Source organism: Anser brachyrhynchus (genome assembly GCF_964034855.1).
Source record: "Anser brachyrhynchus genome assembly, chromosome: Z".
Taxonomy (NCBI): Eukaryota; Metazoa; Chordata; class Aves; order Anseriformes; family Anatidae; genus Anser; species Anser brachyrhynchus.
Genome location: NC_137697.1, coordinates 43,783,659 through 43,796,155, shown reverse-complemented (window position 1 = coordinate 43,796,155; position 12,497 = coordinate 43,783,659).

Sequence of the window (12,497 nt, the reverse complement as noted above, 5' to 3'; positions counted from 1 at the left end):
CCTTTGTCAGTTGAGGCAGTCACTCTGTCATAAAAAGCCACCGGGTTGGTCAGGCTTGAATTACCCTTGGTGAAGCCATGCTGGTTGTCTTGGATCACCTCTTTGTCTTGCATGTGCCTTGACATATAAGACATGTTTTTATGTTTGTTTCTGCTGGCCAGTCTTTTTAAACTTCAAGTTTTTTTCCAAGGGTATCTACAGTTTTTACAGGAATAATTCCTCTAAAACCACACTTTTAATTCAGATTTTCAAATGGCATCAGAATAAGAGAAAGCTCAACAGTTCTTGTGCACTGCTCATTACCAGTCTACCTGCACTTATGAATGACTGATAGACATAATTTAAGAAGTGCCAATTTGTTACCTGATCTTCCTGTGAGTCAAAGAACTCAAATAGCTATAATTATCTAACTACTTTACAACCCCTTATTAATTTCCAGGATGAAGTCAGTTTGTTAATAGAAGTTTAGACTCTCAGAGGGTTGAAGCAATCAGTGCAAAAATGATCTCTCTACCATTCTCATCTGACGGGCCATTTGTCTTTGAAGAACTCCTTTATGGAGGAAAACAAAGCTTTGAAGAGACTTGATATTTTCTTCCTGTGGTGTTCACTTTTCATTCTTGGATAACAACAAAAAGATGGGAAAGTTGCTCCATAAATGCATCTAATTTTACGTGCTGGTAAGAATGCTAAAAGAAAGTACAAAAAAGTAAACAAAGTACATCTACAAGAAAGTAAAAATAAATAAATAAATAAATAAATAAATGTGCATCAGTCTCATTGCTAAATCATGTTGTAGGGTAGCTCTCCAGCCTAACTAATATGATGTTTCTTCAGACGAGTTAAGAACCTATCTACATTTCTATGGATGAAATTTGCATTTTTTTTTTTTATTTATTTTTTGTAAAACTTCCCTGTTCATATTTTAATGCTTTGTTTTAGAATATTTTCCCTCTGCTGCCAAATGTATTCATCAGTTTAAAACTTCCTCTCCTTGTGAGACTTGTACTGCCAAAAGTGACTTCTGAAAACCAGTCATACTTCACAGTGATACTGGACCTCTCGCCCTTGTGAATGCTGTAAGTAGCACTTGTGATTCCAGTTGGACTCCATTGCAGTTTTTGACAAGTAACTTACATTACAATTTTTTTTTTCATTTTTCTTGAATTTTAGTCAGCAAGATGTAAGCTGACAATATTTTATTTCTAGGTCATTTTCTAAACTGATGACCAAGAGTACACATAATATTTCTCTGTTTGCAACTCAAGAATGTTTTTGTGCTCAGTCTTCACAGTGAGTGGTCAAAATCCAGTCATTTCATTTCTTTTAACTTGCTTTAACTATGGAAAAAAATAGGAAAAAACAACAACAACAAAACAATGCTTAGAGCACTTGTTAAATGATTTAAGCACTGCTGAGCAAGACTTACTATCTAACACAAGGTGATCACATGTTTTTATTACAAATACAGGACATTGCAGTCTAGGTTTTGTCCAGTGTTGCTCAGCACCAAAACCAATAACTTCTCTAATTCCAGCCAGGCATGTTGAGTTGACATTGCTCTTCAAATAAGTCATGTTTATCTTTTTTTTCCTTTCTCTACTTCTTTCTTTTCCTTGGCCTAGACTTTCTCACTCTATTAGGTATGAGTGGGCTTCACTTTCAGTCACTTTTTCACGGTGCCTCAGGGCTCTAGAGGCACTAAAGGACCCTAAATGGCCATGATCAGGCCCACCTGGGCCCACACCCATCCCAAGGGTTCCTCACAAACTCAAACGGGGTCACCCAGACATTTTATGGGCGAATGTTCTCTGGTATTTTCCTCTTAATTCTTACTATTGTATTTTTATTTCCTCCAGAGTGATAGGAGCCAGCTTAGAAGACATTACGGCATCTGGGGGGCATGGAGGGTTAAAACTGCCTTTTTGAAATGGAAGCAAAACTAGTTATGTGAAGGGAGGTTGTGGAGACGTGGGATCTCTTTTTCTCAGGTGACAAGTCCTAGGGCGTGAGGCAATGGACTCAAACTGCACCAGGGGAGGTTTAGATTGGATATCGGGAAGAACTTCTTCATGAAAAGGGTGGTTAGGCATTGGATCAGGCTGTCAAGGAAAACAGTGGAGTCCCTATCTCTAGAGGTATTTAAGAGATGTGTGGATATAGCACTTAGGGATATGTTTTAGTGGTGATAATAGTGATAGGTTGATGGTTGAACTTGATCTTAAGGGTCTTTTCAAACCTAAACTTTTCTATGCTATGCAAAAATATGTTTAGATGTTTTCACTCTGGTTTCCAATGTGTGCTATTCCACTTGAGTAACTAGGAATTATTACACTTATGGAGTATAGGCTCCATAATATCATGAATAATCAATCCCCTGATATTGCAACTTATATGATTGTTTAACAGCATTGATGGCCCAAGTGTGTATTGCTTGCCTGTCATAAAATATTTGAGCTATTTTCTAATATACTTTTGAAAAAAGGTTCAGAAATCCTGACTATTTTTTTAAGAATGTCTAATATTAAATGATTTCCTTATACTAAAGAATTAAAAAATCAAGTTTCTTCTTAAAAAAAAACAAAGACAGTGTGTAATATAAAAGATATATTTCAAGCAGCAAAAATTAGGTTTTGAAGTATATGTGTAATACCTTTTTATAAATGCTCTTTCCCTCTCAGTGGGCAATTTTGTAGTTTGCCATAATGTGAGTTGGTGGAGAAGACAAACATCCACATAAATGTGCATGTGTATATATAGTTCTCTCTTTCAAAGGAGCTGTTTTTCATTCTCAAGGTTAGGTCAATAGGTGTTGCTAAATCATCCTACTGGTATTATAGAGCTGTAAAGTTCCATCTTCCACTTAATGGTGTTTTATTTTCACAGACCTTGTAGTAACCTTCTCAGTTTGTAGGACTGGAAAAAAAGCTCAGCTATAGGAGATCAAATGGTACTGTCTTGTAGAGCAAACATTGATTCAGTAAGGTTTGCAACTAAATGGTGATGACAACTGTGAAATTGGGGGAGGCAATCTTGCTACAACTTTGTTACAGCTAAAATTAAAGAATAAAAAGCAATAAGAAATAAGTGTAGGTAAAAAAATTGATCTCTTAGTAATTTGCTGTGATGTTTCAGCGAGCAGACAGACTAAGAGGAAAGTAAGCACAAGGAAAATTAAAAAAAAAGATTGAATAACAACTCTGGTGCCAACCCAGAATCCCTATTTGCAGCATCAACCTATAATTAACTTTTTCCATGAATAACAATTTCAAACATCTGAGTACATCTTCAGACTAGGTCTCTACTTCTCACATGAATTCTTCAGAAATATTCATTTAAAAAAAAAAAAGTTTCAGTGTCAATTCTAAGCTTTGTTACCCACTGATATTATTCAATGAAACATTTTAAAGAGGTGTTGGAATTTAATTTACAATATAAGCAAATTTAGGAATTGAAAATGTATATTGTATATGCCTGAAGATGTACTTTAGAGATATGGTGAACTTAAAGCCTTCAAATAATTTGAAGACACTCTAGAGTTCAGTGGAAACAATGAATTCTTGACTTGTGTAAATTCTCCTGTTGTCTTTAATGACAGGAACTGTGGCAATTTATATAATTTGATAATCTAATCATGCTAAATTAAATATATTTTTCATACCTCTTGGAAGCTGACAGTCTGGGATGAAATACAATCAGCACAGATTTTTGGTAATTACTACCATTCTCAGGAGTGAGGTTTTAGAAGAAGTTGTAATCTAGGGATCAAATAACAAGTTGACAGTGAGCATTTAACTTCATCTCAGCTATTTACCTCTCTGTGTGTGCAGTTACCTATATAACTCTTACTACATTCTTGACTCTTACTATTCACCTCATTGGTTTCCCACTAATCTATATTCTCCTTTACTACATATGTGAATTGAGATCATATTTCTCAAGAAGTTCTAGCAGTAGAGTATTTAATTAAATTAGTTAATGCTGTCCTAAATACCACATGCCATAGAACAATTTTATATTATATGAATTAATATTAAATATCAAACTTTATAAGAGCCACATTATTATTATTTTTCTTTTTTTTTAAGCTGTAGTGAAGGATTGCTTTGTTACTAGCATTCACACATCAGTCTTGGATTAAACATCAAGCAGCAACTCTTCCAAAGTATAATTATCAGTCCTAAATAATAATTTTGAAGTTAAGAGCTCTCATAAAGAACCACTATTTAAAATACACAAATGTTTTTACGGCATCTTGCTCCACTCTTTCCTGCACTTGAACACAGGAGATTAAACAAAGATAAAAACTGAACTTTTGATTACCTCTGAAAGAAAGGTAGTACTGCAGCTCTCTTAAAATTTTACAGTATCAAGACAGGTATAAAACATTACAGAATTCTAACTCAAGGAAATATTGAAATTCTCTTATAACTTGCTAGATATGTCTTATGGATTTTATTATGGAAGACACATGTCAATTGATAATTTGATAATTGATAATTATATGGTAGTTTAGTACATCCCTTTAGAAACTAGAATTTGTATACCATAAATGCAGCTATAGTTGAAAGTATTCATAACACCAATTTAGTTGTTGGTTGTGGAAAGCAAATAGTGTATGGAATGTTTTTACTAATTGCTGCTTGCTCAACAGCTTAATCAGCCCAAATTTGTGAATACTCTGTAAGCTAATCAAATGATTTTTTTTTCCTATATAGTTACAAGATAATTTATACCATTTAAGGGCTGTTAACACAGCGTATAATTCTGTATGATGTTACCATACAAAGTCATATACTTCCACATCTTATGTATGCTATTCTTAATATATCTCATACCCTACGGATTTTGCAACATCTAAAAAGCATGTTTTCTCTCTTTTCCACTTCCTAAATTTTGGAGTTGCTGTACAGTCTTTCAGTCTTTGACTGAACAAACACACACAAAAAATAAACAGTGATGCTTCTTACGATATAAGTATTCTTTAGACTACCTGAAAATATCATGGGAATATTACTTTTACTAGTACTCCTCACATTACAAAGATTTTCCCCGATACTCTGGACTATTTTTACATGGAACAACTAGCGTAAAAATTTTACACGTTCTGGGATGGATTAGTGCTGCTACCATAGAAATGTAACATGATTTTCTTTTATAAAGTGGTTGTATTCAGCCCTTGCACTCTGATTGCCCAGTTCTAGATGTTATAAATAAACACGGAACAGCTAAATAGAGAGGTCTATGGAATGGAGATAAGATGTTGTTTTTTCCATCGCACATTCATATTTGGAATTCTCCCCACAATAGACTGTCTCCCTAGCAAGTAAGAGTTATTTTATTTATGTCTGGTCTGTGGGTCTGAGCATGTACAGTCAGACATTTTTATGTAACACCAAGCAACAATGACTGGTATGCTTTAGTTTGGGTCTGTGTTTTCTCTGCTACCAGTTAATGAAAAAATGACTCATGTTTGGGTCTGAGGAAACTCTAGTAGTTTCTATTGAGTGTGGTCAGCTGCCCTGGCCTGCTGATTAAAGAGGGTTAAGCACCCTTTCAGATGGTGCCTATAAAGGACTCAGGCTTACAGCACAGCTAATGGAAGCATCCAACAGCTACAGCAGTTTGTAAAGTAGGGTGCAATGGAGACTTCAAATGAAACTGTACTGGTATAAACAGCTACAGGTGTGGTGGCTACATGTCACAGAACAGTTTCCCCAGCAGGTGTTGGAGTAGATTCCCATTCCAGAGGTTCAGCTTGAGGATGCAGCCCTCCAAATTCCAGGTTGCAGGGAGTTTCTGGGTCCTCTGATGCTGGGAGAGATGTCCCTCTGTCCTGCAGGAGGTGTGCTATCTTGGAGGAACTGGGTACCAAGTGGAGGAGTTACAAGAGGAAGTGAATGGTCTGTGCAGCAACATAAAAGATGAAAGGGAAATTGACAGGAACTTCTTTGTGATACACAACTTGAAGATCTCTGGACCCTCAACTGCAGTAGAGACATAGGCAGTATCCACTCCTAGTACTAAGGTTAAGTACAACCTCTGGAAGAGGTGAAGGATGGAAGGTGGTGATTTCACCAGGAGGAAGGGTCCTGCCCCACCTAAGAGCTTACAATAAAAAATAGGTTGACTACCCTCAAATTTGAAGAGTAGCCAGATGTTTCTTCAAGCAAAGAACTGGGCTGCCAGACTCTAAACCATGCTTTGCTGCATGCAGGGGACTTGGATTATGTGGAAGGACTGCTGAAGCTCCTCTGAACCTCTGACTACTTGTCCTCTGATTTTTTTCCATGCGGGAAAAAATGATACTATTAGGGGAATCCTGGAAAGTATCAGAAGTGACTAAGAGTTCCAGGAGTGGAAGTCAAGGGCATGGGGGCCCATGTGGTGATTTCAGTACTGCAGGTTTTGAGGGTGTGAGGAGGAGGGCATTGATAATGCAGGTCAATAACTGTCTGTGGAGCAAGTGTTAGGGACAGTGTTTTGGACTCTGCAACCATGGGACCCTATTTGCAGATTCATGTTTACTTGAAAGGGATGATGTCAATCTCACTGAGCCCCTGCTCCTGCGTGGGCTCCTTTCCATGGGCTGCAGCCTCCTCCAGGCCACATCCACCTGCTCCACCCGGGGCTCCTCCACAGGCTGCAGAGTGGAGATCTGCTCCACGTGGGACCCATGGGCTGCAGGGGGACAGCCTGCTCCACCAGGGGCCTCTCCACAAGCCGCAGGGGAACTGCTGCTGCGTGCCTGGAGCACCTCCTGCCCTCCTTCTGCACTGACCTGGGTGTCTGCAGGGCTGGCTCTCACTCCTTGCACTCTCGGCTGCTGTTGCACAGCTGATTTTTCCCTTCTTAAATCAGCTCTCACAGAGGCACAAACAGCATCACTTATTGGCTTGGCTCTGGCTAGTGGCAGGTACCTTTGCAGCCAGCTGAAACTAGCCTTTATCTAACATGGGGCAGCTTCTGGATTATTCCCACAAGAGGCTATGCCTGCACCCCCTTGTTACCAAAACCTTGCCACATAACCCACTACATCTTGTTAGACCCCACCTGGAGCACTGTATTCAGCTTTGGAGCCCCTGCACGAGAAAGATATGGATGTATTAGAATGAGTCCAAAGGAGGGCCACAAAGGTGATCAAAGGGTGGTGAACCTCGCCTATGAAGACAGCTGAGAGAATTGGTGTTGTTCACCCTGGAAAAGAGAAGGCTCTGGGGAGACCTTATAGCAGCCTTCCAGTACCTAAATGGGGCCTACAGGAAAGCTGGGGAGGGACATTTTTTCAGGGAGTGTAGTGATAGATCAAGGAGTAATGGTTCTAAAAAAAAAAAAAAAAAAAAGTGTAGATTTAGATTAGATATTTGAAAGAAATCCTTTACAATGAGGGTGGTGAGACACAGGTTGCCTATTACAGAGAAGCTGTGGATGTCCCATCCCTGGCCAGGTTGGATGGGGCTTTGAGCAATCTGGTCTAGTCAAGGTGTCTCTGCCCTTGGCAGAGGGCTTGGAACTAGGTGATCTTTAAGGTCCCTTCTAATCCAAACCATTCTATGATTCTATGAGATTACAAGCAAAACAGACTTATCATAAGGGATATTCATATTATTTACTAACTATTGATAACTTACTAGAGCGGTGAGAGCTAAAAGCAAGCTAAAACTCCCTTCCCCCACATCCATGCCCCAAGCATCCTCCCCCCCAAGCAGCACAGGGAATGGGGTACACAGTCAGTCTTTACCACTTCATTTATATCGCTCCATCATCTTTACATTCTTCCTCTGTTCCAGAGTGTGGTCTCTCCCATGGGATGCCAACCTTCCCAAACTGATCCAATGCGGAATTCTCACAGGCTGCAGTTCTTCAAGAACAGTTCCAGTGTGGGTCCGTACCATGGACCATCGCTATTCCAGCTGGGTTACCCCATGAGTGGCAGCTCCGAGCCCGACTTCCTGTTCCACCATGGCCTCCTCTCCTGCCCAGATTCTGCACATGTGTAGGTTCTCCATGGTCTCCTGCAGGGGCTCTCCATGGGCAACGGCCTCTCTCAGGCCAGATCCAGCTGCTCTACTGTGGACCTCTCCATGGGCTGCAGAGTGGGTATCTGCTATGAAGTAGTACACTATGAGCTGCAGGGAGACAGCCTCCACACGCTGCAGAACTTCTGCTCTTGTGCTTGGAGCACTTCCTCCTCCTCCTTCATTGACCTTGGTGTCTTCAGGGTTGTTTCTCTCAAATTTTCTCACTTCTCTCTCCAAGCTGCTGAAGCACAGCATTTTTTTTATTATTATTATTTTTTAATCTGGTCTCGCAAAGGCTCAGCCAGCATTGTTGAATGGGCTCAGCTTTTGAGCAAATCAGAGGGGTTGGAAAAGATGGCCTCTGGAAGTCCCTATCAACCTGTACCATTCTGTGATTCCGTGTTTATACAGATATGATTTTTAAAAGGGGGTTCTGTGGATACTAAGACAAAGGAGAGAGTTGGAAATGTATGCAGTTCTTATGAAATTACATGATCTTTTTGCAGACCCGGGTTCCTTGGGGGTATGGGCAGGTGTCCACTGATAGACTTTTTCCTAAGTAGTTCTTCTATGTGTTACTGATTTCCATGGCAATTGTGTGCAAGCAGAGTGTGCAACCCCCTTAATGGGGGGCTTGTTGGCTATCCCCAGGCTCAAGGGTAGATTTGTCAATATGGGCCGATCACTAAATGTTGCATAGGAGGCAGATCCAAGGTTCTTTTTAAAGTGAAGAAAAATTTGCTTCCTGCATATAACAACTAAAAACTCTCACCTTGCTATCTTGAAAATGAACAGCCTTTGCTATTTCTGCTTTATAAAACACTGTTCTAATAATAGTTATTCATTAACATGTTCACATAGACATATGCTTCAAAATTTTTATCTGAAATACCTACCAGCCAATGAATGTTATAGTTGTCTTCAGGAGCAAAGGTTTGTCTTGGCTTTCTGTTTCTGCAAACAAGAGTTTGCAATTCTGGTGAGCAACTGGAGCTCCAGCTACTGCAGAATACCCACTTAGTGCATCAAGTTCTGGTTAAGTTTGACTGGTTATTCAGATTCCTGCTGTTCTCAATATGGATACAGGCATGTTTCATTGATAACAAATTATTATGTTGTTGATTCTAAAGAAGTCATTCAGTGGTTAATCAATCAAATTTTGATAATTTGATCCCACTTATAATGATTGTGAACTAAATCTTGGAGATCACAAATGCTACAGCACTACTGTAGAACATAACAGCCTTTATTTCACTGTAAGTTTGTAAACCAACATATTCAAATGTCTTTTAAGCATTATTTAAATTCATAATTGCTAGAACCTATAGATAATAGTTTAGGGATGACCATTTACCTATGATGTTTTCCTTCACACACTGTCAGTGCAGAAACCTACCTTACATGCCATTATAACCTTCCTTTTTTTTTCTGAGAAACATTTAACTATTTTTAGACATGCCTCAAATTTAATTTTAACTAGAATAATTTTTAAATATGAGTAATAATTTGAAAGGCTCTATTTCTTACATCCTTTGTCTGACTGACACCCACATTTAAAGCAGACCTTAAAAGCATCTGTTTTTTAGTGCCCAAAATTTTGAGGCATCCTGGAACACTACTCAGATTTGAAAATTGACTTGGACAATTTAAATTTATTAATTTTATCAGTTATTTTACTCTTCTTCTCCTTCTTCATATGTGGTTCTATTTTAGTTACTTAAAGTCATTGAATTATGTATCACCAAGGCCATCATTTTTATTCATTCCCTGAAAAAAATGCATAAAATTAATGAATCACTGAAAACAGATGAAAGTCCTCTGTTACTCTGCTATGATTTTATCATTGAATATTGAAGTAATCATCCAGTATTCTTTCTGCTGTGGCTCTTCTAATTTCTGCAATGCACAATAAGGTAAGAAATTAGTTTATGACCTTCTTTAGGCAACTACTCCTTTTTGAGGTTAGTAGAAAAAATTTCATGTCACTTATGAAAGCATTGTACATGCTTTGGCTTCTCTCATACATTTTTTATACTCTTATGGCAAAGTATTGCACTTGGAAGGAGTGACAGCTTCTTCTTTTCATAACAGATGAATAATAAGGAAACCTTAAATGGTCACTGAAGAAAATCATTAGCAAATTGGAGCTGTAACAAGTCACCAAATGCAAAAATGGGAATAAATGAGAAGATAAATCTGTTTGAAGCAATTTAGCCAATGGCATGAAGGAAATTCACTGACTTCTGGAGCAGTTTCTACATGTTTGCCGGGAGGCTCTATGGATTATCTCTGAGTATTGTATTTTGCTTTATTCTGGAAAAAAAAAAAAAAAAAAAGTATTTGACAGCAGACTGTGGTCTTTTTAACTTAGGGTGTTGGATGGTGCTTATAAATGTTTCTAGCCCTGCTTTCTGTAGAAATAGGTAATTGGTTCATCCTTTTCTCCCCTAAAAAATGAAAGAAATAAAAGTGTAAGTATCTCTGCATGCCACAATTCCAAAGTGTATGGAGCACAGACCATCTCTGAACAAAGAGAAACTCTATGGAATCTACATACTCTATGGAGTTTCTAGTTTTTAATCTAATGTAATTCTTAAATAGTAATAAAACTGCTAATATAACAGCAAGTAGTAAGTTTTTATTGATTCATGTTTCCTTTGAGATGTGCATGCATTGAGCTTCAGGTACATTCTATGTGAGTCTGTAGTGAATTTTTAGTTTGATATTAATTCTTTTTTTCTTTCAAATTTTCTTTTCTTTGACTACTTATAGCTCATGCTTTTTTGGCAGGGAAGTAAAATTATTCTACAACATGGTTAAGCCCTTGTTGTGGGATGAATGGTACCTCTTTAGGATATGATTCTTTGGAACAAACATTGAGTGTGTTTTCCTCACTGCTTCCACTGTCCTTTTTGTTTCCTTCCAAGTCCTGACTTTAATCCTCCCTTTCATATCTTCTCACTTCTCAGTGTTTCTGTCCTCATTCCCCAAACCACACCACTATTTCCTGCCTTATTTCTTAATCAGTATTTCCACCTACTTTTTCAAGCTTTTTTTCTCCATTTTTATTTTACAGTCTTCCCTCTTGCTTTTCTCATTCTCATTCTTTTAGTAAACCAGTACTCTTTTCACAGTGCTAAAGGCCCTTTTCTGATTTTTGAGGATAGAGTATAGAGTTATGGACAACTAATGTTTGAAGAATCTGTGCATGCTTTCTTAGGAGGCAAGCTATAAATTATTATAAGCTTAATTTCTTCATTACCTAGCTGATTTGTACATGTTGTCAGTGTCATTGTCAGCATGATGATAAAATGCAGCAACAGTTTTTGTTTTCAGATCCAGCCGAATCCCCTGCAGATTATGCCCTGGCAGAGAAAAACAAATTTCAAATCAAATACCATTTCTATTGCAATACTCTTCAAAAAAGCAGACTACATTGAAATTCATGAACTTCAAGATGTCAGTAATGGGTGAAATAAAACTACATAATTATAAACTGGAATTTCTAGTTCTGCATACAAAAATATTCTTCTCGACTTCCAGGTTACATTTTTTCATTTTACCCACTATTTTCATCTTTCCCGTGCTCTGCTGCTCCTTCTGACCTTGAAAAAATGTTTTTTAAATTGCTTACAGATTTTAGCAAGATAATTACACCTCATATAAGTAACTAAGCCTTCAGTTTTGTTCTTACTACATTACTTTTCCATCTAGCCAGAAGCCATTCAGATGTTGCAGTATCTTTCTATTACATGCAGCTCTTTATTTTCACTAAGTTTCCTAGGAACTGACATTCTAAGTACTTCAAAAACAGAATCACGACAACTGAGCTTTATTTTAAACTACCACCAATAGTCATACAGCAAACTCTGATTGCCAGGGAAGTTAAGATTTTAAAAAAATGCCACTACAAAATTGCCACATATTGTCCTATCAGAGAGACAAATTATATATGTCAGATAAACAAGAGATTTGTCTCCCTCTCAATTTAGTGTTAGTTCCTAGTTGTTATAATGATTAGTACCATAGCAGTTTGAGGAAGAGCATTGTTCTAGCTATCTCCCTGTTATGCTGTCCCATTTATATTCTTCTTAAACTAGGACAGTGTGTCATCCTGGCTCCTACAGTGTGCTGTAAATTTTCTGCTGGAATTTGATGGACTTGAGAGTAATAACATTTGTGCCTAAAAAGATCCCCTCTTAAAAAGAATATTCCAGACTTCAACTGGATAGTACCACAGTAGGTGGAGTATGCTGCAGTAAATCTCCATGCCCGTATAGGAACTGGCACAGCTGAAGAATGTCTGCTTTTCTGTGTTAAAGAGTAATGCAATGCTACTGATGATTTGGACTTGTGTTTCTGTCATTACCCTACCCTGACAACAGTCAGGATTTTTGCAGGAGAAGATAACACACAGGAACTGAAGCCACGAATTCATAACAAGAGTAGACAGTGGTATGTGGTAAATCAGAAATC